The following is a 26,681-nucleotide window of genomic DNA, read 5'->3' on the forward strand; positions in this document are numbered from 1 at the left end:
CACACGGCCTTTCTTCTGTGCACACATGGAGACAGAGATCTCTGGTGTTTCTTCCTTTTCTTATAAGGACACCAGTCCTATCAGACTAGGGACCACCCTTATGACCTAATTTAAACTTAATTAGTCCTTAAAGGCCCAAATATAGTCACCTTGGGGATTAGAGTTCAGCATATGAATTTTGGAGAGACACAATTCAGTCCAAAACAAGTGGATTTACTGTAGTACTCCTTTAGCTAAATCTTTTCTAATCCTGAAAGTGGGTTTTACCCCTTCCCTCCAAATTCCTGTTAACAGGTGAGGTTTTTTTGGTTTGTTTCTTTTTGATTTTTAATATAATAGTTAATGTATGGTTGGTTACATCAAACTATATATAACACTAGGAAATAAGAATTGTTAGAAGAGTCAAGTGAGCTAAAACATATTAAAATGATTTGGAAAAAAATTTTTTTTTAACATTTTAGGTAGGTTTCCTCAACTCTAAATCTGTGTGAACTTGGCATATCTAATCAGTCTAAATGCAGGCCAAATAGCAATCTTAGTTATATAATAGTAAGCGCAGATCTCAAAGATTGTAAAATACATCTGAATACACTGATACTCATGAGTTTGCTTGTCCTAAAATTTTCTGAAAACATGATGAACTCATAACTTCAATATTCTTGTCTATGACTGCAAATGTTTGGTGAGAGATGACCGTGTAGGATTTGTTCCCCCCGTTTATTAAGGGCTTATTTCAGGTTTCAGTACTGAAATTCGTGTTCATTTTGTATCTTCCTGGTAAATCTTGCCAATAAATATTTGCATATTTGGAAGTTCTTAGGACTATCATATTATTGGGCAGCCTTAAAAGGCCACGCAGAAAAGTGATTGGGTTGATACTGCTCTGCTTTATTTAAGTCTGAACAATTCACTTTTGTGGTACAATCAGAGTACTGACCTACATTTGAAAGTGCAATGCTGTTCTGTTATCTAAATCCACTGTGCTATGAAAGGGTGAAATACAAAAAAGAGGTCACCATTATTATTTTCCCTGTTGTCCCGGAGTAAGGGGGTTTGTTTTTGGTTAGATGGTCTGCTTCTGAAAGATAACTGAAGTAGAAACGTCACTAGGATTCCTATATGAAATCATAGGAAACATAAATTGAAAAATGATATAATAACCATGTTAACATTTAGCTAAATAAGGGCTGAAATGAGTTAATTCTATTTGGAAATATTTAAAGTAGAATTAGCTTTTGCTTTTGATAAATACTGCCTTTTTAAAAAAAATTTCTGCTGAATCTTTAAGCTTTTAATACTTCAGTCATCCTCCTAAAATAGGTGTAGAAGCGTGTCCTTACCTTGGTTTGGTAAGCCTCTGAACATGCAAAGCAACAGATGTTATACCCAGCGTAATTATATGTATCCTGGAAACACATCTTTATAGAGTGGGATTGGTCCTTGGGAAAACAAAAATTTGGCAAACAAAGGGCATTAAATTGCTGATCTCAGCACTAATTACCTGGGATAGATTATAATAATCTTGTATAGGTAGTAACTGCATGCATGTATTGGAAAAATAATGTAATTGTAAAATACATTACAAGGAAATTGAACTTGTGTCAATTTTAGCTCATCTATCCCCTTAAAGAGCAGAAGAAGACCTCACTTTTATTTTTTAGAAAGTTCTTTCAACAACTTTTTGTAAAATGTTTTGGAAGAGTCCAAATCCTAATATACTAAGGCTTTTGAGCATGTCTCTGTAGGTTACTGCCTTTGTTTTTTTAATACAGTGTCCACTGAAAATAGAGCGTTTTAAACAAATGGATGGATCCCTGATCTTCAGGCATCCTAGTATCTCTGAATACACTGGGCACGGTGAGAGCACAGTTACTTGAACCAACAACCGTACTAAAGCAGTGGTTTTTGTCATTTTGATCTCTTCCTTCCAAGGGCATCTTTTCCCTCCCCAATAGATAAAGCAAAGCAGAGCTCATTAGGTTCGTGTCATAGAAGGTCTAGAATCATCTGGAGGTAGTTTGAGAAGCACTGTATAAACCATTGCTTAAATAGGAAACTTCGAAGTTGTGGAGGTTCTTACAGAAATTTCTGAAGTTGATGGTGTCGGTTTTTGGAGTCTGAAGTTTTTAAATAAGAGTTTGTTGATAGTCACGGTCTAAACAGCAAGTTATCACCAAGATCATCTAAATGTAGGGTTGTTTACATTTTTTTTTTCCCAAAAAGATTTTGAACACAAATGAAACCTTCAGGACAAGACATTATAGTTTGAGAATATTCTGGAATAATTATGCTCTGGGTTTTATTTTCTGTATCTTAGGTTATTAGCATGTGTTTTTGTTGCCGTAGATGTGCTTACAGATAGGTCATCACTTAGTCAAAAATTCTTAGCAACTCCTTCGCCCGTAAACTGTTGCCATGGCATAGTTTTCATATCTGTTGAGGAACCAAAATGGTGAATAAGGAGAATGTCACGTTCGGAGCTGGTGTGTTCTCACACCATCTAGTGTTTCAGTACTCAGGGCAGTGATGTGTGCAGCCTTTCCTGCCAGTAATAGAGTGTGCTAAGATTTTCCTCCTCAGCACAGTCTGTGCATTTCCATAACAAAATCCAGGATCCAAGGAAAATACCACAAGGTGATGAAACCAGGTGATTGTGATCAAATTTCTGTTGCACACTACATCATCATTAGTGTTTGTCAGAAACGTCCCATCCTGGGGTGGAATTGATGAAGAACTTGCCTTGTGAGTGGGGCACATAAACCCTTTCAGGATGAATACAAACCGAACTTGATATATTTCCCAAAATATTTGGGAAAATATTTGTGCCTAGCTAGAATCAGAGTAGTAGTGACCTGTGAGTCAACTTCTGGTAATTTTCTCCTTTTATTATTATTTCTTTTTTTTTTCCCTTTCTTTTTGCTTAATTTGAAAGACTTTTTAGTTAACTAATAGGAACAACAATCTTATTTCTCATGGGATAAAGCCACTATAAATTGAGCATTTCATTTGGGACCATTGTGGATACATAATGAACCAATTAAAAGATGTTCTGTCTTGATTATGTGATGAAAGTCTACGTAAGTCTTACTATTATTTCTAATTTATCTTCCTAATATTGTCTATATTCTCTCAATTCCTACTTTTCTCCTCCTAACCTATTCCATAAATTTCTTAGTAGGCCCTTTGTAACAAGGGAGGTGTTTCCAAGTCTGCTTTAGGGAAGGCAATCAGGATGCCCCCTAATATTAGGAGTTACCTTTATAAATTCAAAACAAGTCCGGAGCATTTTTGTATTCTAAGTGTACGGAAGAGGTCTCCTCTAATCATTCCTGCCTAGTACCATTCTGTCACACATGCTACTTTCATGGTTTATCTAGTTCAGCTACTGGTGTGGTGACTGCAAGATTTGTTGAATTAGTTCAGGTAATAATAATAATAGTGGTAAACACTTATATAGCACATTGTATGTGCCAGGAACTGTTACCAGAATCTTACATATTAACTCATTAAATCTTCACAACAATCCCCAGAGGTAAGGGCTATTATAATCCCCATTTTCTAGATGAGAAAACTGCAAAAAGTTTAACTTCTCCAAGGTCACACAGGTAGTAAGAGGCAGAGCCTGGATTCCAGCCCCTTTTCTAAGAGGCCGTACCTTTTTTTTTTTTTTTAGGTTGGATAATACCAAATTCTTTTTAAAAAAAATTTTATTGGAGTATACAGTGTTGTGTTTCAATGGAGTTACAATGTTGTGTTAGTTTCTGCCTGTACAGCAAAGTGAATCATCTATACGTATATCTATATCCCCTCTTTTTCGGATTTCCTTCCCATTTAGGTCACCACAGAGCACTGAGTAGAGTTCCCTGAGCTATACAGTAGGTTCTCATTAGTTATCTATTTTATATATAAGAAGCCATAGCTTTTTTTTTTTGATGTCAATAAGTCAAGTTTAATTAATTATTATTTATCGAATTTCCGACACAGCCTCACTCTGTATTGCCTTTGGCTGCTCAGCCATACAAACTACTACAGCAGAGCAACAGAAACCATATGGTCCCCAAAGCCTAAAATCTTTACTGTCTGGCCCTTCACAGAAGAAGTTTGCCAACCCTTGGTCCATATGAACGTGCTGACAGAACACTGAATCACAGCGTTTAAAGTTTTAATGTGACCAATGTGCTTGATTTTTGCTGGTTAATTTATGTAACCCAAGTTGGATTGACAGCAACACCATCGTCAGGAAATGATGAATACCCAAATTCTAAATATGATTTATTTTTAGTTGGAAAAGGCATATCACTTACCTCTGCTGCTTCTCTTTGGGACCTTTTTCTTAACAAAACCTGAAGTGCTGCTTCTGAAACTTGGAGTTTCAGAAAGACAGCAGAAGATATGCTGAAGTGTGAACCCATGCTATGGAATGAACCATATCTTCTCAAAGCCTAATTATAAAGCACATAATAATATTGTTGTAATAACAAGGTGGTTCCTTGCAAGTTCTTCTAGTCTGTAGAACAGGGGAAAAGAGTATGAGCTTTAAAGTTCAGTCTTACGCTCTGCCATTGACATCTGTCATTGATAAGCCCCTTCACCTCTCTGAGGATCTGTTTGGTCTTCTCTAAAATCGAGAAACAGGGATGCTATCTCCTTTCATTGTCACCATAACCTGAAGATAATTTATGGTTAAATGAGATGGAGTATCTGATTTAGTGCCTAGCTCGGCAGGCATGTCATCCGGCTTTCAATTGCCTGTGTTTCTGTGCCGTGCCATTTACAATAAAAAACTGACTGCTTCCTTGCCAGGAATACATATGAAACATATTTCCGTTCCATTAATGGAATATATGTATAGTAAGGTAATTTGGCAAATATGTAAAGAAAAGCTTTACTACTTAGTATTAGCTTTACACCTACTGATAACTTGGGAAGGAGCTGAGCTTCTGAATACAATAGTTTCCTCTTGAGTCAGTCATTCTTAGATGCTTAATAGAAGTCAATGAAGGAAGGGAACGGTTGGAATAGAGAACTAATTTCAGGCAAGTAAAAACTACAGCTTTAAAATGGTTTTTTCCTTCTTATACATATAAATTGTACTTGTAGAAATTTAGCTAATATAAAAGAGTATGTAAAAGAAAATATAAACAAAAGCACACTTTTTGGAGGGAAATTTAGTTCTAATTTCACCTTTTAATGCAGGACTGTTTTTTAAAAGAGGCCTATAGTATTGATACATCTGAATGAATCTGAATCTGTGTTGAGAAGGCGCTCTGGGTAGAAACCAGAAAGATGAAAACAGATTGGGTAGTTGTTTCTTAAAATCTCTGATGGGTTCCAGTATCCTTTGGTGAAGGAATAATTTGTAAATATGAATCTGGTGAAGTTCCACAAGATGGCTAGTACCCACTGTGCTTCCATTCCCCAATATACTGAACAACTAGAGGGAAAGACCATATCTAATCATCCTTAAATATGCAATATTGAGGTCAGAAAACACCTAAATATAGTAGGCACTTAAATTTTGGAACCAGATAGATTATTAATGGGAGATACATTTCTTGTCCCCACAATTTATAAAGCAAGATGATCTCCAAATAATCTTCAGAATACTAGGGGAAAATGCCAGCTATAAGAATAGTTCCTCAAAGTGAAAAATCCAGTTATTCTAATATCACCATTCTATGTGGAAAGCTCGGGAAGATAAAATGGCTCCCAGCCTGTGAGGGTCCCTGGCACCTGGTCCTGGCTGGACATCCACGATGCAAAGAGCGGAGCCAGATACTAGCTGTCTGCTGAAAATCAGAGGGTGACCTCAGTGGTCCCAAGACCAGGCGACTCATCTCTGCCTCCTTTGTCCTTCTCGGATTTCTGTAAGGATTTCACCTCTGAACCCTCAAGGACTGCTTTCCTTTTCAACATGGTTGTACCAAAAACAAAATGAGAACGTATGCAGAGCTCCTTTCTGAAATATTTTACAGAGCATATTTACTCTGTTAGGCTCATTAGAAGTGTCGATTCTCAGTAGGGTTGACGAGTGGGCAGCGAGTTTGATAGAGTGGGAGAGGCCAGGCCCCTCGGAGGAGCCCCGGGTCACCAGGCCTGTCCGTTGTCCTGTACAGTTAGGCATGTGGCACCTGGTGGGTCACTGACCTGATGCAGGACCTCAAGGGCTGCTGTTCTCTTTCCGTCATGTGCTTCGCAAACCTCTTTCTTGTTCGTGTTACTTCACTGCTTTGGTTTTCTTGATTTTTGTCTTTATATCAATATTCACTTCTAGTTCTGCAGTTTCTCTTTCACTGTTTTTCTTTTTTTCTCTCTTACTCCTCACTCTTTCCCATTTTGAACATTCAAAGACCCATCAAGAAAACCAACAGGAGAGGAGAGTCAAACCCCAGTAAAATGAGATATTATAGTAGTAACTTACTATTGAGAGTGATTGAAAGATGGGTTTTTGGAGCCATACTATATGTTAGAATTTGGGCTTTGCCACTTCCTGTGTAACTGTGGGGCAAGCTACTTAAGCTCTAAGCTCATCTCTCCTTGCCTCCCACCAGCCTGTAAAATATGGGATATAGTAATAGTGCCCAGCTTACAGCGCTGTGAGTTTTCAGTGATATAATAAATCTCAACTTCTTTGCACTAGCCTGGAATGGAATTTTTGTCTATTATTAATATTTATTTAACAACTATTGTAGCATTTTAGAGTTGAAAGAAACTTTTGTATTGAATATTCGTCATCTTCCTCACTAAAGGGTAAGTTCCTTCTTTTTTCACCACTGTTTCTTTCACAACTAGAGTTGTGTCCAGCAAATTAGTACTCAATACATATTTGTTGACTGAGTGAATGAATCTATTCCAATTCCCTTATTTTAGGAATGAGCTATCAAGCTCAAAAGTTATGGCATTTGCCTCAAGATTGGTGACAGAGCTAGAGCTAAAACAAAGGTCTCCTAACTCCCACACCAGTGTCCTTTCTGAGAAGATGATGTCATTTTCTCAATATTTATCTTATATGATAAATTCATAGGAAGCTGTATATTACTATAAGAGGATGTGCTTTGATAATCAGACATGCTTGGATAAAATTCTAGCATTCTTATCAAAATCATTGGCACACTGCCTATCTTACACATCCTCATCTGTAAAGTGAGAGAATTTCTACCTTGTAGAACTATTACGAGGATTAATTGAGGTAATCCATGTAGAGTGCTTGGTCCCATTTCTTTGGCCCTCCCCACCACCAACTTTTTAGTCTAGTTGGACTTACTTTACATGCACAGTCTTACCTTGTTTCTCATTCTTTCTTGAATCTTCTATGATCAGGCTTTTGAGTCCCATCACTCCACAGTTCACTTGTCAAGGTCAGTCCTCATGTGACTTCACCTATGAACAGGTTTTGACAGCTGAATCACACTGTGCTCCTTGATACAACTTTTGTATCTCCTAGGATGTCACTCTTTTGGTTCTCCTCCCACCCCACTGGCCTGCTCCTTCTCTGACTAATCTCTTGGCTATCCTCATTTTTCCATGAGTGTCTTCTGACCCCATTGCCTGTTTCCATTCTCTCTCTGGTTTAACCTCCTCTAGTTTCTGGCTTCAAATATTATCTAAATACCCATGACCTTCAAATGTATATCTCTAGTCCAGACCTCTCTTCAGAATTCCTGATTTATAAACCTAACTGCCTACTTAAATTTCAACTTAGAGATCTAACAGATTTCTCAAACTTTTTTTTTTTTTAAAGATGTATTTTTTGTTTGTTTGTTTTTGTTTTTTTTTGCGGTACGCGGGCCTCTCACTGTTGCAGCCTCTCCCGTTGTGGAGCACAGGCTCTGGACGCGCAGGCTCAGCAGCCATGGCTCACGGGCCCAGCCGCTCCGCGGCTTGTGGGATCTTCCCAGACCGAGGCACGAACCCGCGTCCCCTGCATCGGCAGGCGGACTCTCAACCACTGCGCCACCAGGGAAGCCCTCAAACTTTTTTTGTTCTAAAATAAACTCCACGTTCTCTCCTGCAGCCTCCAACTATGTACTTCCTATAGATTTTCAGCTCTCAGTACATGGAGACTTCATCCTTCTGATTGCCCAAGCCAAAAACACTGGAGATCTGCTAGATTCCACTCTCTTTCACTCTACGTCCAATCCACTAACAAATCCTGTTGCCTCTTTCTTTGAAATATATTCAAAATTGAACAGGATTGCTGCCACCATCTTAGTATGAGACACCATCATTTCTCCCTTGGAGTATTGTATAAGCTTCCTTACTAGTCTCTCTGTCTCTAACCATGTGTCTCCTGTCAATCTATTCTCTATGTATCAGATAGAATGTTATTGATACTTTTAAACTATATGTCAGATTATATCTTTCTTCTGCTCCAAAACTTCCAGTGACTTCACATCTTTTTCAGGCTAAAATCTAAAGTCTGCCTGCTTCCAACCTTTGTATTCTCATGTTTTACCCTCTCCCCTTTCTCACTAACTCTAGCCACCTCTTGCTGTTTCTGGAATATACCAAGTATGCTCTTGCCACGAGGCCTTTATACTTACTGTTCCCTTTGTTCAGAAACCCTTGGAACCAGCTGTGTGAAAATTCAGCTATTTACTGATTTTAGAAAGCTAATATGGGACATATGTTTATGTGTATGTAAAACCCACAACTAGCCTCAGGTAGCATTGCATATTCAAACATTAATATTTCTGAATGAAACATTAAGAATATCTATGCGAAGTGGCATAAATAAAGACTTAACATTTCATGGTCAGTTCAGGTCCAATTTTGGGGCAAAATGAGGTCAGCTCAGGTTTTGTTGCCAAATGATTTAAGAAAAAATAAACAATTTCCAGAGCTTTGGGGATTTTAGAATTGCAGGTGAGACATTTTGGACCTGTAAATACATGGCTTTCTCCCTTATATATATATATTTTTCCAACCTATTCAATGATCATTGGGTAGTCAGGGTAGATCTCTATCTAAAAGGCTTTTCTCTTGTAGAGCAAGTCTGGCATGTGGAAAGTGTCTAGTTAACAATTATTGAAAGAAGGAATGAAGCTCAAATCATTTTTCACTCAAATATGTGTTATTTAGGAGACAGTGTGACCAGTTTAAGAACAGTTAACCATTATCAAAAACAAAGGACTCTTTGATGAGTGATAGTTATCTCAAACACATATTAGTATTTGAAATATCAGAAATACTCAATGGCTGAATCATCTGACACAAAACCCATTACCTACTTCAGTGCCTGGTAGCCTGATCGGTTGGATTCTGTTTCATTGATCTGTTATTAATTTGGCATGTAACTTTAAGTCGAATTTTTAGTATAATTTCATCCTTTTTTGATCACCCTGTGTCTCAGAGCATTTTCATGCAGTTGATCGAGGATATATTGTCACTATTTGAATGTAAGTAAAATTTAAAATTTTAATTCTCATATACATTTAAAGTATCATGTATAAAATTAATAGAAAATAAAAGTGCAGAACTTGCATTAAAATCACCCGAAATCTTAACATTCATTTATAACCCTTATATAAATGAACTTATTTCTCTCTAAAGAAAATGTGAGTAGTAAAGGTCTGTAATGGTTTTTGTCTTAGTTTTGGTTGAGTATCCACTGGAGAAAGTTAGGCATGAGTAGGAATTATTGTAGTACCACTTTTCCCAGTGGTTCTCCAACAAGAAAAATTTTATGTCCTTCCAGAAATTAATCATTTTTCTCTTCTTTCGATCTGTGAGACCATAATTGTATTTAAATTGCTAATCTGTTTTGAAGGATACATAATAAATTGCTTAACATTTATATTTAATCAGATTCCTAATTTGTATAGCACTTTCAGAACATTTGAAAAATTAAATTTAAGAAAATGGGAGTGTTACTAGAATTTTACTGTATTTTAAAAAGTTAGCTCCCGATGTACAGACTGAAATCCTTCTTCAATCATGAATTTTTATTGCTTTTCTCTCATAGACTAGATAGAGCAGATGTGATTTTATTTTTTAATCCACATGACAGGGAGAGCTTTCTTTGTTTGGGTTTTATGGAAAGGCTTTTATTTATTATGGTACTGATACTTCAGTTGCTTAAGAAAATGCTATTTTAAATATAAGTACTGACTTACTTGCATCCTTTAACTTACCAAACATCCCTTTAAGTAGTCAGTATTTTTGAAGGTCTTTATATGTGATCACCATGGCTTATATTCAACAGTGCTATTAAATGAAATAAACATAGTTGCCTCTTCTGCCACAGAGGCACAGGTGGACATCTTGGTGGTAAGCCTCATGCGGTGTGACACATGGCACAACCCAACATGGGGGCAGAGAGCATGCAGCTTGAGCTAGGAGTCATCTTATGGATACTTCGCTGTAGATTTGTGTTTTTCTGTGGAACAGCCATCATTCAAGACATTTACATAGTATGAGGTTTGTTTTTTTAAAAAATGTTTCTTATAATTTCTGAAAAATAGTCAAACCCTGATCAGCACAACCTACTTAGAAGCCAGTGTTCCTCCACCCTGCCCCTTGCTATCTATATAAATGATATTTTTGACTCTGTCCGTTATAATGTTGGCACCCTGTGCATATTAGATGTAATCGGGGCTGAAAGGAAACTTGAATCCATCTGGAAGCAATAAACTTTTCTAAAAGACTGCACAGTGTTATTTAATCCTGTGACTTCTTACTGTGAGTGAAATTAAGGTTTGATGCAGTTGTGTCACATCGTATTGATATCAAATTTATCTTTCTAAAAAAATTACTGACAGTAGTATTACAGCACAGTGGAGAAGATGGCTTGCTGTAATCCTACAAGCTATTTTGCTTCGATTACATGCTATATGGTGTAATTAAATATATACTTTATCTAAAATGTTCAAATTTTCTCTAAAATTTTCACATTATCAAAGTAATACTTTTCTTACCTTTACCTTTAATTTTGGCCTTTTATCATAGTACTAATTATGTGGTAAAAATTATAACGAAAGGCATGGAGAAAAAACTATTACTTTAAAACTCTTTAATTGGGAACATAACTGAATAAATACCATATATGTAGAACATCAAGGTCAAACATTGAGCTTATTTTCATATCAGACTCTTTGAATCAATTTTAGGCTTTTTCAGAAAAAAATTAACTTCTAATTTCTACTCCAAAATGGCTTTAAAAATTTCATTTCAAATAGGTAGGTAGGTCATATTTTTTGTGAAGAGGAGCCTAAATGGTATCAACTGACTAGCATAATTTATAGTTTTTGTATGTGTGTTTATTAAGATGTAATTTTTTTTAACTGTAATTTTTTTTTTTACATTTTGCCTAAGTCCAACTGAAGATAAATTTAAAAGTTAGGATATTTGACTACATTTTATTGGTAACTTCATTTTAATATTTCTTAGTGAATCAATTCTCACTGGATTTACTTATCTAGAGTTTTTGAATGCCAAGACAAAACAGAAACTAAACATGTCTGTCAACTGTATGCTTTTAATGGTGGAAATGAAATAAAGGGCTACATCGCCTATGTACCTAGCATATTAAAAATAAACATAAACTTGGTCTTGAAAGTTATTAAGTTGGAATTTTTAGTAAAACCGTGATCAGCTACATTAAAATTGTTTATCACTTTTCCTTTGTCTCCACTAAGTCTAGGCCTACAAATCCTCATCAAATTAATAAGGATTTACAGATATTTTTAGAATATCTCAAATGTGTATTTTTTGAGGTATAATTGACGTGTAACATATATTAGTTTTAGATGTACAGCATATTGATTCAATATTTGTTTATATTTTGAAATGATCACCACAATGTCTAGTTAACATCCATCACCATAGTCACAAAATTTTAATTTTTGTGATAAGAACTTTTAAGATCTACTAGCAGCTTTCAAATATGCAGTACAATATTACTAGCTACAGTCACCATGCTGAACGACTGTATCATCATCCCCATGACATGTTAAAGCTGGACGTTCTTACCTTTTGACCTTCCTCACCCATTTTGCCTACCCCCTACCCCTTGCCTCTGGCAACCACCAGTCCATTTTCTGTCTATGAGCTTGTGGTTTTTGTTTTCTAAGATGCCACATACAAGTGAGATCATACAGTATTTGTCTTTCTTTGACGTTTCACTTAGCATAATGCCCTCATTGTTCCATCCATGTTATCCCAAAGGCAAGATTTCATTCTTTTTATGGTTGAATAATATTCCACTGTGTGTGTGTGACATTTTCTATATCCATTTATCCATCAGTGGACACTTAGGTTTCCATATTTTGGCTATTGTGAATATGTTTTTGTTTACTTTTGTATGTTCAGTATAAAAGTAACTTCCGGCAATTTCTCTTTATTCTCCCCCCTTGCTTCCTTCATGCACACAGTGGTTCCTTGACCACAGATGTGCCATTTCTGGCATCTGGAAGGTGGACTAATGATAAGTTCAGGTGTCCTGGAGGCTGAAAGGTGAATTTCTTCCAGTTCATTTCTGGATGGTCAGGATGGTGGCATTCTCTTCCTAGCTGTCTTGGCTCTTCAGCTGAACTTTTTCCCTTCCTGGTACTAAGATCAGTCTTCATCAGGTGAAAATTATTACTTCCTTTAGTCTCTCATGTAATGGTTCTGTTTCCTACTAGCAACGTGGATCTGCATGTGCTAATTTCAGATACCCCGGATTTACAGTAGTTATTCTGAATACTTTTTTGGCTTCTTAGAGCAAATAATGACAGCCTTGAAGGTAAAACTGAATGGGAGTGGTATAAAAGTGAGCCTTTTAGTGTCTCTCAGTAGCAAAACCCTTTAGATTATCTGGAGGGCTGTGTGGTAACTTCACTGTGACTACTGTGAGGTGATGGGGGATGGGACCTGCGTAGGTAGGGCATTGATTGCTAGTAATGGCAGAGGTGAAAACAAAGTCATTGTGACTGTCTTTGAGGTCCTCAGAAAAAAAGAGTATCAGTGAGCCAGCTTGGACTGTGAGATGTAAGGGCCCTTACCAGGCAGGAAGCCCATATGCAGGCATTGTCCTTAGATGCTGGCAATAGAAGCCATCATTGTAGCTTAGATTTGGTCCTATTTCCACAGTCCAGCAAGTTCCAGGCCATGAAGGATAAAGAACTCCTTAACCTTTGTTCTCTTAGAAACAGTTGTCCATGGAGATCGCTATGTTAATATTAGCATTTTAATATCCACACAGAAGTGCCTGGAATGTTAGGTGTTCAGACATATTGAAGAAATAAGCTTTTGGATTTATCCTAAACTATTACAGTCTGATCTTTCTCTAATCCCTCCCCCATTGCTGTTTTTTAAAACCACCATTTAACTAGTGTGGGAAAAAATATATATGTAACTTGTTGATAAGTTCTTAAAAGGTTTTGAAGGACCTTTGTGCCTTCACCTCTCTGAAGTTAGGAACTTCTGATATGTGGCTGCATTTCAGCTGAGTAGGCCAGAGGAGTTCAGAGGGACTGGGAAATGAAGGATGTTTCTCGGAGGAGGGGCTCCGTGTGCTTTGACAGATGGTTAATGTTTGAAAAGACTAGAGTCAAGAACGCCTTCCATTTGCTGGGTAATGAAGGAACAAAGGTTCAGAGGTTGAAATGCATACACTATCATTAAGATATTATCTGATTGATGGTAAATACAGTCAATAAAAAAACTTTTATTGGAAACCTAGCCTGTGTTTGAAGCATTGAGCTAGATGCTGGGATACAGAGATTAGAGATGAGGAGGACGGTCAAGATATTGTTGAAGTGAATGACTGAGAAACTAGAAAAAGGAAGACTGATTACAGTACTTCTGACGTTCATGGGGAGTCTGCAAAGGTCATCTAGTAGGATATATGTGAACTGTAAATCCTGTGAATTGATACACATAACTGAACTGATAATGCCAAAAAAGACTAGATTATAAGATTAAGGTGACTCAATTAATGTCATATTTTCTGTTGGTGCCATTCTCAGAGACTCCCCATTTATAAATGTTTTTCCTAAGGAATAGAAATGGAAGTAGATGTATAAAATGACAGGGGTAAATATATAAGTAGATAGTAAAATTGAGTAATACATAGTCCCAATAGATGCACGTGAGTGCTCTTGCTGAAGTGAAAATGACAAAACCCAATTAACTGCATGATAAAGTCATGCTATAGAATATGAAATACAGAATATGAAATTTTGAATTTTTCTTTCATTTCACTAGGTTTCATATGTAATAGGGACTTGTTGCATAGACAGTCTAAAAAAATTAATGATATAATCTCAGTTGTTTGATACAAGATGATGAAAGATAAAATGCGTGAACCATGACATCTTTAGGCTGCATTTTCTTAAGGTTAGGCCTATCTTTACAACATTATAGATAGACCAGGGGTTCTTGAGCCTTTTGGTCTTGGGACCCCTTTACACTCTTAAATTATTGAAAATCACAAAAGAGCTTTTGTTTATATAAGTTATACCCATTGATATCACATTAGCGATTAAACATTCAAAATATTCATTAAAAATAACAGTAGTAGGTCCATTGCATTTTAACATAAATAATATTTTGACTAAAAATAACTATTTTCCAAAACAATAAAAAATCAATGCCACTTTCTTGACTGCTTTACAGTTTGCAAATCTCTTTTATAGAAGACAGTCTTCTTTAATAGAAGGCTTAATAAAAGACAGCTGAATTCTCAAGATTGCTTCTGCACTCAGTTTGTTGTGAATATCTTGTTTTTGTTAAAGTGTATAAGGAAAATCCAGTTTCACACAGATGTTTGCTTAGAAAAGGAGAAGTATTAGTGTTTTCAGGTAATTGTGGATATCCTTCTTTGATACTACAGTAAAACTTGGTAAGTGCTAATTTCTTAAATGTTAGTTACAAAGCAGGATCTGAAGACATCAATTAACCTTTTGTAGTCTGCTATTTGAAAATTTATTGGTCTGTCTTGCACTTTGAATGAATCTTTCATTATGCATGATTTTATAATATCCTGCATTGACTATTTGGAAAATTTGGTCTACTGAGTTATATAGAGCTTCCAGATGTTGACACATTTTATGTAATATGTTTAAAATATCAGATACATTAACAGCACTGCATCATAAGATTCTTTAAATATTGGGAAGCTGTCAAGCTCACCGTGACAGATACAAGTTTTACAAAATTCTAATTTTTGCTTGAAGGCTGGAATTTTATCAGTGACAACAAATATTTTCAGTTGTTTTGCTTGAGTGACTGGCTCACTTTGCTCAATTCCCAGAAAACATTTACCAAATACTCATGTCTGAATACCATAGTCTGTTAGTCCATCTTTCAAGCAAAAATGGTCTTCCACAAAATCCAGCTAGTCATAATGGGAAGGGTATAAGTGCTTCTCCTGGAGAGAGCCATCACTTTCATTTGTAGCAGAAATGCTTTTTGCACATTTCCTATTTCATACACATAATATTAAAAAGAAATATACTAAAGAGCAGAGACGTTTTTTAAAAATTAAAGTGTTACTGCTTCATCAAGGACAGTTAAGTGAAACTTCTTTTTTTTAAACTGTGAGTTTGAGGTGATGAAGGATGCAACAATTATTAATGGAATTTAGTGTCACTGCCTTGATTCATGGTGACACCAGGAGTTTTAACCACTGTTGCCTATTCACCATCCATGCAAATGTCAGCACAGTGAAAAAGGCAAATAACATCTCTAGTATTATTATAAAAATCATGCTGACCCTATATACCTTCTGAGATTACACATTGAGAATATCTAATTGATTGACTTAATTTGCCAATTTCTCCATTTGTCTGTATGAAACAACAGTGTAAGTATAGATATACTTTTATTAATGGTAGATATAGGAAAAAACTGATTTCTAAGAGCTCACTAAGATATATGGAACATGAGTAAATTATGTATCAAGAAAAGAGCTTTAGAACAGAAGATTGTCTATGATTGGAAGTCAACCTAAATTTTCAATTATACTGATTTTTAAAATACTGATTTTATGTGGTATTCGTGATTAAACAGACTATGTAATTTAAAATTGTTAATGTCACTCTGTATCATAGGCATTAAATGTTTTGAATAAAGAATTACATATTGTCTGTATTTCAAATCATCAAAACAAAGAATAATATTTAATTTTTTGCCTGATTAGTTCATTTTGGACTTCATGCAAAAGTACCTATGTATCTCCAGGTGCTTAGTTCTTAAGAGAAGTACCTAAGCTGTTTACACATGATAGAAATAACTAAGTGGGAAAAAAAATTGCAGATAAGAAATTGAGCATTAATGTTTTATTTGGTATGACAAAAATGTGACTTTTTGGTATTGGGATTGGCATTTATCTCTCAGTAAGTGATAAGTTTAGAATTTCCTCTATAATTCTTTGACTAGATAATTCTATTTCTTGTCACTCTTGATAAGTGTATATATTTAGGAACTTAAACTTTTATGCTAACATGTTAAGTCATAATTCTTGAGGATAGTAATGCATTGTGATGGTTTTTCAGTAAATTACTGGTGCAGCCCTATTTGTTTAAACCCTGGTTTAACCTGATTATTAACAATTAAATTGTGTTTTCTTCTTACAGTTAAAGTGTATTCAAATTTATTGGTCCCTTGCTTCACAGATTTATCTCAGTATGTGGTATATTCAAACAGAATTTTGTATTTTTAATTAGGGGATTAGATAAGTAATTCTGAAGAGCTGGAAAAAAAATTGTTAGACATCACATTGCTTAACCATCTAATATACCATAAGTGTGTGTCTACACTCTGTTGTGGGAGCCATCTATCAGGCAGGCTTGTTTTTCAGGCAGTATTTTAAAGAGTGGACATGTGCAGGAACTGTGAGCGCAATTAGCGCCAAGCAGATAAATCCATCTCTAATCCTGTTTACGGTCTGCATCAGACAGATGTGCCAAGATTGATTTAGACAAGCCCTGGGCTTACAGTAATATTTTTAAAAGTGCCATTCACTGTTCTATTTCTGTTAAACCTTTGCTAAATATTCTTAAGTGTTGTTGGTTTTACTCTTCTTGTTAACCACTGTAACCTACTTTAAGCAGGTCCTGCTTTGCTTTCATGGTGACAGGGTAACCTGCCAGGAGAGGTTATCTTTATTCCTTGTAATTAAATTGACTTTTCCCCCCAAGAAAATACAACAATAGGAAGTGGGTGCTGAATTAAATAAATAGCATGATATCCAATAGACGTATACTTAAATCCCGTGCTGGAACAGATGGTCCCCAGCATCTATGTAAGTAATGTGAGAGGACAGTTAATGTTCTGAAACAACTAGCTATCACCAATATGATCCTAATGAACCAATAGATTTCAAATAATAAACCACTTGCCACAAAGAAAAACATATATAAATGTATATCATCTGTAAGGTTTTAATTCTCATAATCTGAGAAAGTGTCTATAAGTGATTCTCATATTTTTATCTACTATTATCAAATATCAATTTATGGATAAAGTTTGACTTCATATTTTTCACCAATAAAGCTATGTTTTAACATTAAGGTAAAATTAAAGTTATATTTAAACTACATCCCCCAAAGTATGTTTTTTTAAATTAAAAAAATATTTTTAATTCCTCTTTTACATACTGTCTGCATGTGTTAGGTTGTCCATGGAAATGTGGCTTTTGCCACATTATGAAAACATTTGCTTTTATACATGGCAGAAACTTGTTGTATACTCTAACAGAGGTGGCTGGTGTGGGGATTGAAGCAGCTATCTTGCAGATGAAAAAGTAAGCAGAGATAAAAGACCTAAATATGTTTCAGCATTTATAAATTTACAAATAAAATAGGTTATAAATCAAAAGCAGTATTTTTCTGATTCACACAGAGAATAAAGAGAGTCTGAGTCATTCTTAAGGTATTACTTATAAAGGGGTGTAGATAAGTGGTCAATTTTTATAGACCCTAAAACAGTAGTCTTCACTCTGAATATGGTTTATTTTCTTTTTTTTTCCTCTTTAATCATGTTTTTCATAAATATTTGTATTTTCTAAATGTGTCCCAAAGAGTAAATGTTTTGGTATGGGGGTTGAGGAGAAACAGTGACCTTCTTAGATTTTTAGCTTATCCTATCAGATGATCTCTAGAACCTTCAGCCTTCACTGGGGGTTAGCCTGAGGGCTTTCCACCTAGAAACCTGAGGACCCTTTGGCCTTAGCTCTCTTTCAAGTCTTGGAAACCAATGTCCTGTTGCCCCGCAGAGCCAGCTGGCCCACTGCTTATATCTTAAGAACTTCAAAAAACAAAAATAAGACATAGACAAGCACCATCTAATCTGATGATGGATTAAACAATATTTAGACAGTTCCAAGCCATTAAATAAAACCATTTTAAATTCAAGTTCACAGAATTCTAACAAGTTTTAATCCTAAAGACCATATTCAGAAGAAGAAAATAATTTTCTATAAAACTAGTATACACATCTTCACATGTTAGGAAACAGTTTTATTCAAAATCAGGTGTATCCTGTGATTAGAGAGAACTGGGCAGATTTACTCATGTCATGTAAATGATTAACATTGGAGAAATGAATAATAGGCCAGAACTACTATGTAGGAAATTGGCACCTGAGAGATCTCTATAGCTGCTGAGAAAAAGAGAGTGCTGAAGAACATTTGCATATTGTTAGAAGTTTGTAAAACAAACAAAAACTATTTTATTCACAGATCAATTATCTTTATTTTCATTTCAAATAAAAACAAAATGTTTGTTCTAAATCTGTAGTTCTTCCTCTTAGTTTCCTGTTGTCACCCTGGCAAAGAGACCATGTGAAAACCCCAAATTTGAATCAGTGGGCAAATGTGGGAAGAGATTAGAAGCCTGAGCAGGGAAAGCAGGAAATACTACTCAGAGAGTTACAGGGATTTTCAGAATTTTCACTTCTGTCAGCTCCTGGTTGCTACATTCTCACTTTCCATTTCCTTGAAGGTTACCCTGAAGTTTCAGATGAAATACAGTTGACCCTTGAACAACATGGGTTTGAACTGCATGCGTCCATATATATGCAGATTTTTTTAAAATAGTAAATAGCGGGTGGTTGTTTGCGTCCTTGGGTGTGGAACCACACATGGGGGGAACTGTGGATACGAAGGGACAGCTATAAATTATATGCAGATTTTTGACAGCACTGAGGGTGCGGCCCTAAGCCCTGAGTTGTTTAAGGATCAACTCTGCTACTCAGTTAAGACACGTCGGTGGGGCTTCCCTGGTGGTGCAGTGATTAAGAATCCTCCTGACAATGCAGGTGACACGGGTTCGAGCCCTGGTCTGGGAAGATCCCACATGCCGCGGAGCAACAAAGCCCTTGCACCACAACTACTGAAGCCCATGCTCCTAGAGCCCGTGCTCTGCAACAAGAGAAGCCACTGCAATGAGAAGCCCATGCACAGCAATGAAGACCCAGTGCAGCCAAAAATAAATAAATTTATTTTAAGAAAGAAATAAAAAAGACATTGGTGGTTTGCTGTTTTCCTACAGAATAGTTAGAGACAGGATAATGGTTTGCCTACTGTTTTAAGTTTGACTAGAATAAAAAACAGATCCAGAGGGTCAGACGAGTGTGTGTTTACTTGAAGAAGGTCCTTACTAATGTGAAATGTGGGTAAAGACCAGCCAGATTGCTTGGATTTAAATCTTGGATCTGGCCCCTACCAGATGTATGACCGTGGACAAGTTATGTAAACACTCTGGCCTGAATTCCTTCTCTTTTAGGAAAAAGCATCTACCTCAGGTTAGTAGATCCACAGGTTAAGGGTTAAATGAGATAATAGATGTAAAGTGCTTATGGCAATGATATAGCACAATGATATAGCACATGCTCATTAAATATTAGCTACCCTTACATTTTAGAAAATGGGATTTTTTTTTTTGCGGTACGCGGGCCTCTCACTGTTGTGGCCTCTCCCCTTGCGGAGCACAGGCTCCAGACGCGCAGGCTCAGCGGCCATGGCTCACGGGCCCAGCCGCTCCGCGGCACGTGGGATCTTCCCAGACCGGGGCACGAACCCGTGTCCCCTGCATCGGCAGGCGGACTCTCAACCACTGCGCCACCAGGGTAAGCCCAGAAAATGGGATTTTAACAATTAAAACTATGATCAGGAACTATTTTAGGATGAGCAAAGGAGACATCTTTTTCAATTAATTACAGAAATACTTTCATTGTAGGAAAATTAGAAATTCATATACGCAAACTAAATCACAAACTCATTCTCCTTCCAAGTTTTCATATGCATCTTCATACATATGTGCATATGGAAATATATTCCACATGCATTATGTGTTCAGTAAATATATACAAAACAGTAATGGAAATGTGCACTGTTTTACACACTTTTCTAGTCAGATTTCTACATTTTAATGACTGAATTGCATTCTGGTATATGACTCTGCTTCATTTATCAGAACCAATACTCTGTTATTTCATATTTAGGTTGTTTCCAAGTTTCACTCAAATAATGCTTGGGTAAGCATTCTTTTAGCTAAATTGTGCATGTTACTTATTCCCTTAGGGTAAATTCCTGGAAGTAAATTGCTGGATCAAAAATATGCATATTTTAAAGCATTTTCCCTTCTCTCCATTTTTAAAAAAGTATAAAATGTAATGCTGACTACAGAGAGGGAGGATTTTAAGAAAAAATTAATCTTATACTCCCTCATATCTCTCTTTTCATGGGTAACCACTGTTTATTTTCCCCTTGGGTTTCTTCTCCTTTTAAAGAAATGAGATCAAATTTCTCAGATTATTTTGTCACTTGCTTTTATTCCACTTATTCATACCTCTTCACATGAGTGTCTTTCCAGATTAGAACACAAAGATCTAATTTGCGCATTTGTGAGTTGAAGATTATGATTAAACTGTTCTCCTATTGAAGAACATGAATATTGCTTCAAATATTTTTGCTATTATAAATGCTGCAATTAACATTTTGAAATCTTTTGATACGTATTCCCAACTTGTTCTCCAGCAGTTACCATTTTTGCATTCCCACCAGTGCTGGGACTGGTTCCCTTTACCGACACCATCACTGAGCATTATTTTTGATCTTGTGCCAATCTAAAAGGCAAAAAATGGTATCTTGTTGTTTTAATTTGCATTTCTTTGATTACTAATTAGATTGAACTTTCTTATATGTTCATTGGTCAATTTGCATTTCTTCTTTTGTGAAATGCCTGCCTGGGCCTTTTATGTACTTTTCCACTAAAGTGTTTCTTTTCTTGATTAAATAGATTATTTAACTGTCATATGTTGCAAATATTTCTGCCCAGTTGGCCTTTGTTTGTGACTTCTTATGGGTCTTTAGGACTTTATTGGCATTAAATAACTTCTGTGTTGAGTATCTCAGTCTCTGTAATGTCTGCCTTGATTGCCATGCTATGGCTTTACTAATTTATGGTTATATAAAGTTCTTTCTAATCTAGGAATATTGGTGTATATTATGAAATAGAGATCTAGTTTTTCTTTTCTTTTTTAAAGATGAACCAGTTCTAAATCACCTTTTACTGAATATTTCCCACTGAACTTGGATACTACCATTATCACATTAGTGACTTAAAATATTTACAAGTATTTCTTTGGACCATTCATTTATCTATCCCTAGATGTTTAAATTATTATAGCCTTAAAAAATAGTATTTTATCTGACTGGGTATGTACTTCCCCTCATTACTGTTAAAACATTTTCTTCATTAATATATTTATTCCAAGAAAATTTGCAAATCGTTTGATTAGGTTCCTTGCCCCTTACATCAAAGAAAATACCATTGAGATTTTGACTGGAATTGCATTAATGTAGTTATTAATAATGAGAATACTGGCATAAAAATATGTAATCTTCGAACTTGGTATGCCTTCATTTATTCAATTCTTTGTCTCTCAGTTTATTTTGAATGGCCTTTTCCACCCAAGCAAGTCCAGGATCATTTTGCTAAATTTGTTTCTGGATAATAATTTGCATAGGATCTCTTTATCTCCATTATGCTTTCTTTCTAGGTATTGATATATTTGTAACCAGCTTCCTTACTGGCTATTCTTATTAGTTCTATTGGTTTTAAGTTGACTCTTTTGAGTTTTGTGAATATATTGTGATACTATCTATAAGTAGTTATAGTTTCAGCTGTCCCTCTACCCCTTCCACCATCAGTTGTTTTTATTTCATTTTCCTTATGTATGATAGTGACCAGAATGTCCAGAATAATTGAGAATAGTAAGAATGATAATAGGTATTCTTGCCCTGTTTCCGTAAATTTTTCTAGTTTTCACTACTAAGTTGGATCTTGGCTGTTGGTTTAGTATCTTTAAATTTGCAGTTTACAAGAGATTTTAACTAGGAATAGTCATTGAATTGTTTACTGCCAAAGTAAAGCACACACGGCAAGGGATTCAGACTAATATAGGACTTCGAGTGAAAAGTGTGTATTTCATCCCTCTGTTTTTTTTCCTCAGTGGTCCTTCCCTCCCTTTCTACTTCCCTCCTTTGGAGCTCTTATTTGCTGTATGTTTGACTATGTAAATACTCAAATTGATATGAGACGCAAGGTTATAACGAATATTATAAGTTTAGCCTAGAAGAAATTATTTGTAACATATATCATGCATATATAATAAAGGATTAATTTCAAGAATATTTGAAGGACTCCTACAAATTAGAAGAAATAGACAAGCAACCAAATAGAAATAGGGAAATGCATTTGTAGAGGCAACTCTTTTAAGAAATACAAATGAAAAATAAAAGATGTTCAACTTTGTTGATTGTTTAACTGATTTTTGGAAAAGTACTCGCAGATATAATCAAGAATATAAATTCCTTTAGGGTAGGTAAGTGCTATGACCTATCTATAACATTTAGCTGTATGAAGCAGACACCCAGCAGCACCCATATATGGGAGGCCAGTTTCTTTACACTTCACAAGGTATCATTTGCCATACAGACAGTACATACCACAGGGTGAGGATTTGTTGGGACCTTTGAAAGCCTGCTTCATTCCATTCTTTTTTTTTTTTTTCTTTTTTCTTTTTGTGGTACGCGGGCCTCTCACTGCTGTGGCCCCTCCCGTTGCGGAGAACAGGCTCCGGACGCGCAGGCTCAGTGGCCATGGCCCACGGGCCCAGCCACTCCGCGGCATGTGGGATCTTCCCGGACCGGGGCGTGAACCCGCGTCCCCTGCATCGGCAGGTGGACTCTCAACCACTGCGCCACCAGGGAAGCACCGATTCCATTCTTGAAGGTAGAGGAAGGATGTAAGATCTCCCTGGCCCCTCCCAATTATTCTAGAGACCCTGGCCATATGCCTACCTGCTCAACAAGTGCAAATAACTTGTACTAAGCCCCCCAGCTGCAGATATCTTAATGATGATTTACTGTGAAAGAGCTTGGTTTCCCTCATATATAACACATACTGTCCAGCTTTTAGTTTCTAAGATATTCTTCCTGAGAAGGAACCAGGGCTCCTTGAGGAATCCAGATGAACTTGGAACACTATGCTGTTATAAGAAAGAAAGGTTATTTTAAAAGCTATTGGGATATTGTAACAAAGGAGGCAGATGGGAGGAACTCTCACTGGTCATTCTGTACCAATTTGGAGTATTCAAGTGGAAACAAGAATTTTAATTAATTGAAAAGTTGAGTCTGTAAAAGGTCCTAACTTTATTATATGATCAAAGGGAACAAACCATCTAAAATATGCTAAAGTTGCATTTTCAAAATGTGTTCTAGGACCCTCTCAGGGAGTTTGGGAGGTCAAAGCTATTTTCATAATTTTATTAAGAAGTTATTTGTTATTTGCACTCTTATTCTCTCTCGAGGGTACAGTTGAGTTTCCCAGAGGCTGAGATATGTGGTGACATATTTGCCCTGATGGCTAATACAGTGTGTGCTTTGTATTCTTGTGTTTAAAAGAGTCTCTGTTTTGATGTCTAATATAGTAAATATCAATAGATATAACCTCCATAAACAAAAGCTATTTGGGGCCCCCAGTCTTTAAGAATGTAAATGGGCTCTGAGACCAAAGAGATTGAGAGCCATTGAACTAGAGAAGAGTCAATCTTACCAACATGGGTTAATCCATTAGTACTTACAGAGAAGTGGGTGGGTTGACTCACTCTGCTCATGAAGGCACGTGGGACATTTTGGCTTCTGATGGTACATTATTTTCACTCTGTTGATTAAGTGATGATTGTAGTAATCGTGATGGCTGTTTTATTTTCTAGAATATGTAAATGTTTCCCATTGAAGTGATACTTTGAGGGTATTGATTCTCAGGTCACCGGGTGACAATAGAAGTAGACGGTACGCAGACCTGAAGCTTGAGCTTTCTGAGGAAATGACAGGCCTGAAAATTTGCCCGTGGGTTCACCCTATCCCACTGCCATAAGCACTGAGAGAAGAACTTGTCTTCGTTTCTTTTTCAGTGGTACATGTGCTTTGGGAGTAATTGGGCTGTTTGCAGAATGGTTGGGAAAGGCCCCCAAACTCCCTGAGAATGCAGAGAAAGAACTTCTTAAATCACCTGAAAATTTTTGCTCCAGTCTGAGAATATCTTTATGCCTGCTTAAGGCCTAAGAAAGCTGAGAGAGGGCCTCTGCTTCCTGGGGCTATTTTAGCGCTGGTACCATTTCTACATCTGTTTCTATTGATTTCTTTGTCTCTTATCATGGCTGGTAGTTTTCTGCCTTTTTACACGTGTAGTGATTTGTGATTGAATGAGAGCAATTGTGAATTTTACCATTTAGAGTTGCTAAATATTTTCGTATTCCTGTAAATGCTTTTCTTTTTTTTCTTTTTTAACATCTTTATTAGAGTATAATTGCTTTACAATGGTGTGTCAGTTTCTGCTTTATAACAAAGTGAATCAGTTATATGTATACATATGTCCCCATATCTCTTCCCTCTTGCATCTCCCTCCGTCCCTATCCCATCCCTCTAGGCGGTCACAAAGCACGGAGCTGATCTCCCTGTGCTATGCGGCTGCTTCCCACTAGCTATCTGTTTTACGTTTGGTAGTGTATATATGTCCGTGCCATTCTCTCACTTTGTCCCAGCTTACCCTTTCCCCTCCCCATATCCTCAAGTCCATTCTCTAGTAGGTCTGCATCTTTATTCCCGTCTTGCCCCTCGGTTTTTCTGACCATTTTCTTTTTTTTTTGTAGATTCCATATATATGTGTTAGCATACGGTATTTGTTTTTCTCTTTCTGACTTACTTCACTCTGTATGACAGACTCTAGGTCCATCCACCTCACTACAAATAACTCGGTTTTGTTCCTTTCTGTGGCTGAGTAATATTCCATTGTATATATGTGCCACATCTTCTTTATCCATTCATCTGTTGATGGACACTTAGGTTGCTTCCATGTCCCACAACTGACAAAGGATTAATCTCCAAAACATACAAGCAGCTCAATATCAAAAAAACAAACAACCCAATCCAAAAATGGGCAGAAGACCTAAATAGACATTTCTCCAAAGAAAATATACAGATTGCCAACAAACACATGAAAGAATGCTCAACATCACTAATCATTAGAGAAATGCAAATCAAAACTACAATGAGATATCATCTCACACCAGTCAGAATGGCCATCATCAAAAAATCTACAAACAGTAAATGCTGGAGAGGGTGGGGAGAAAAGGGAACCCTCTTGCACTGTTGGTGGGAATGTAAATTGATGCAGCCACTATGGAGAACAGTATGGAGGTTCCTTAAGAAACTAAAAATAGAACTACCATATGACCCAGCCATCCCACTACTGGGCATATACCCTGAGAAAACCATAATTCAAAAAGAGTCATGTACCAAAATGTTCATTGCAGCTCCAGTAAATACTCTTGAGCTTTGTTCTAGGATGTTAAGTTACTTGGAAGCACTTGAATCCTTTTGAGGGTTGCTCTTAAGCTTTGTTAGGTGGAATCAGAGCAGCCTTTGGTCAGCTCACTAACGAGACAATACTTTTTTAAGTGCTCTCCCCAAAGTCCCACAAATTTCATTATTTTTCCACTTTGGCTGGTGGAAACACCTGTGTGATCTCTGAGTGTTGTTCTCTCTAATCCTTTGGGTAATTCTTTCCCTGGCCTCACACATATACAGATCCATGCTCAGCTGAAGATTCAGGGGGAAGATCTACAGAGTTCTCTTTCTGTGCGGCTCTCCTTTTTATAATAATTTTCCAAGTGAACTCTAAGTCATCTTGGCTTTCCTGGCTCCTCAGTCCTCCTCAACTCAGGGAGACAACCAGACTCCACCAGGGTTCCGCTCCCTGTGGCCTGGGACAGTCGGCTTGTAATCATATGGCTTCTTTGTTTTCCCTCTCTCAGGGATCACTGTCCTGTACTACCTAATGTCCCATGTCTGAAACTGATGTTTCCTTCCTCTGGTGTGCTCTTTTAGTCGTTTCAGGTAGAAGGTAAAAGCATTCCCTGTGATTCCATGTGGGCCAGAGTGGAAGTTTTGAAAGTACTATTTTTAAAGTATAAAACACTTCTACTTTGAGGGTCAGTTGAAAAAGTCCGTTATCACAACAACAGGTGTTTTCTGACCTGTGTTTAAACATAACCAGTAAAATTTCATGCCACTATAAAATAAAGTCTGACTATAATAAGATTCAGGTGGATCTTTCTTTTTAGAATAGCAGGCATTCATAATGCTTTCTGCTCACAGTAATCTTGCTCTGTTTCCTTTTTGCATATGT

General features: G+C 36.5%; 1 protein-coding gene across 1 annotated transcript in view; it reads left to right on the plus strand.

Annotated features, from left to right (window-relative positions):
* CERKL (CERK like autophagy regulator) overlaps positions 1–26,681 on the plus strand; it is a 143,969-nt gene that overhangs the window by 16,737 nt on the left and 100,551 nt on the right. The window lies entirely within an intron of this gene.

The sequence above is a fragment of the Delphinapterus leucas genome, chromosome 8, assembly GCF_059928025.1.
Source record: "Delphinapterus leucas isolate spDelLeu-1000000601 "Yukka" chromosome 8, BTC_Dleu_Yukka2, whole genome shotgun sequence".
NCBI classification, from domain to species: domain Eukaryota; kingdom Metazoa; phylum Chordata; class Mammalia; order Artiodactyla; family Monodontidae; genus Delphinapterus; species Delphinapterus leucas.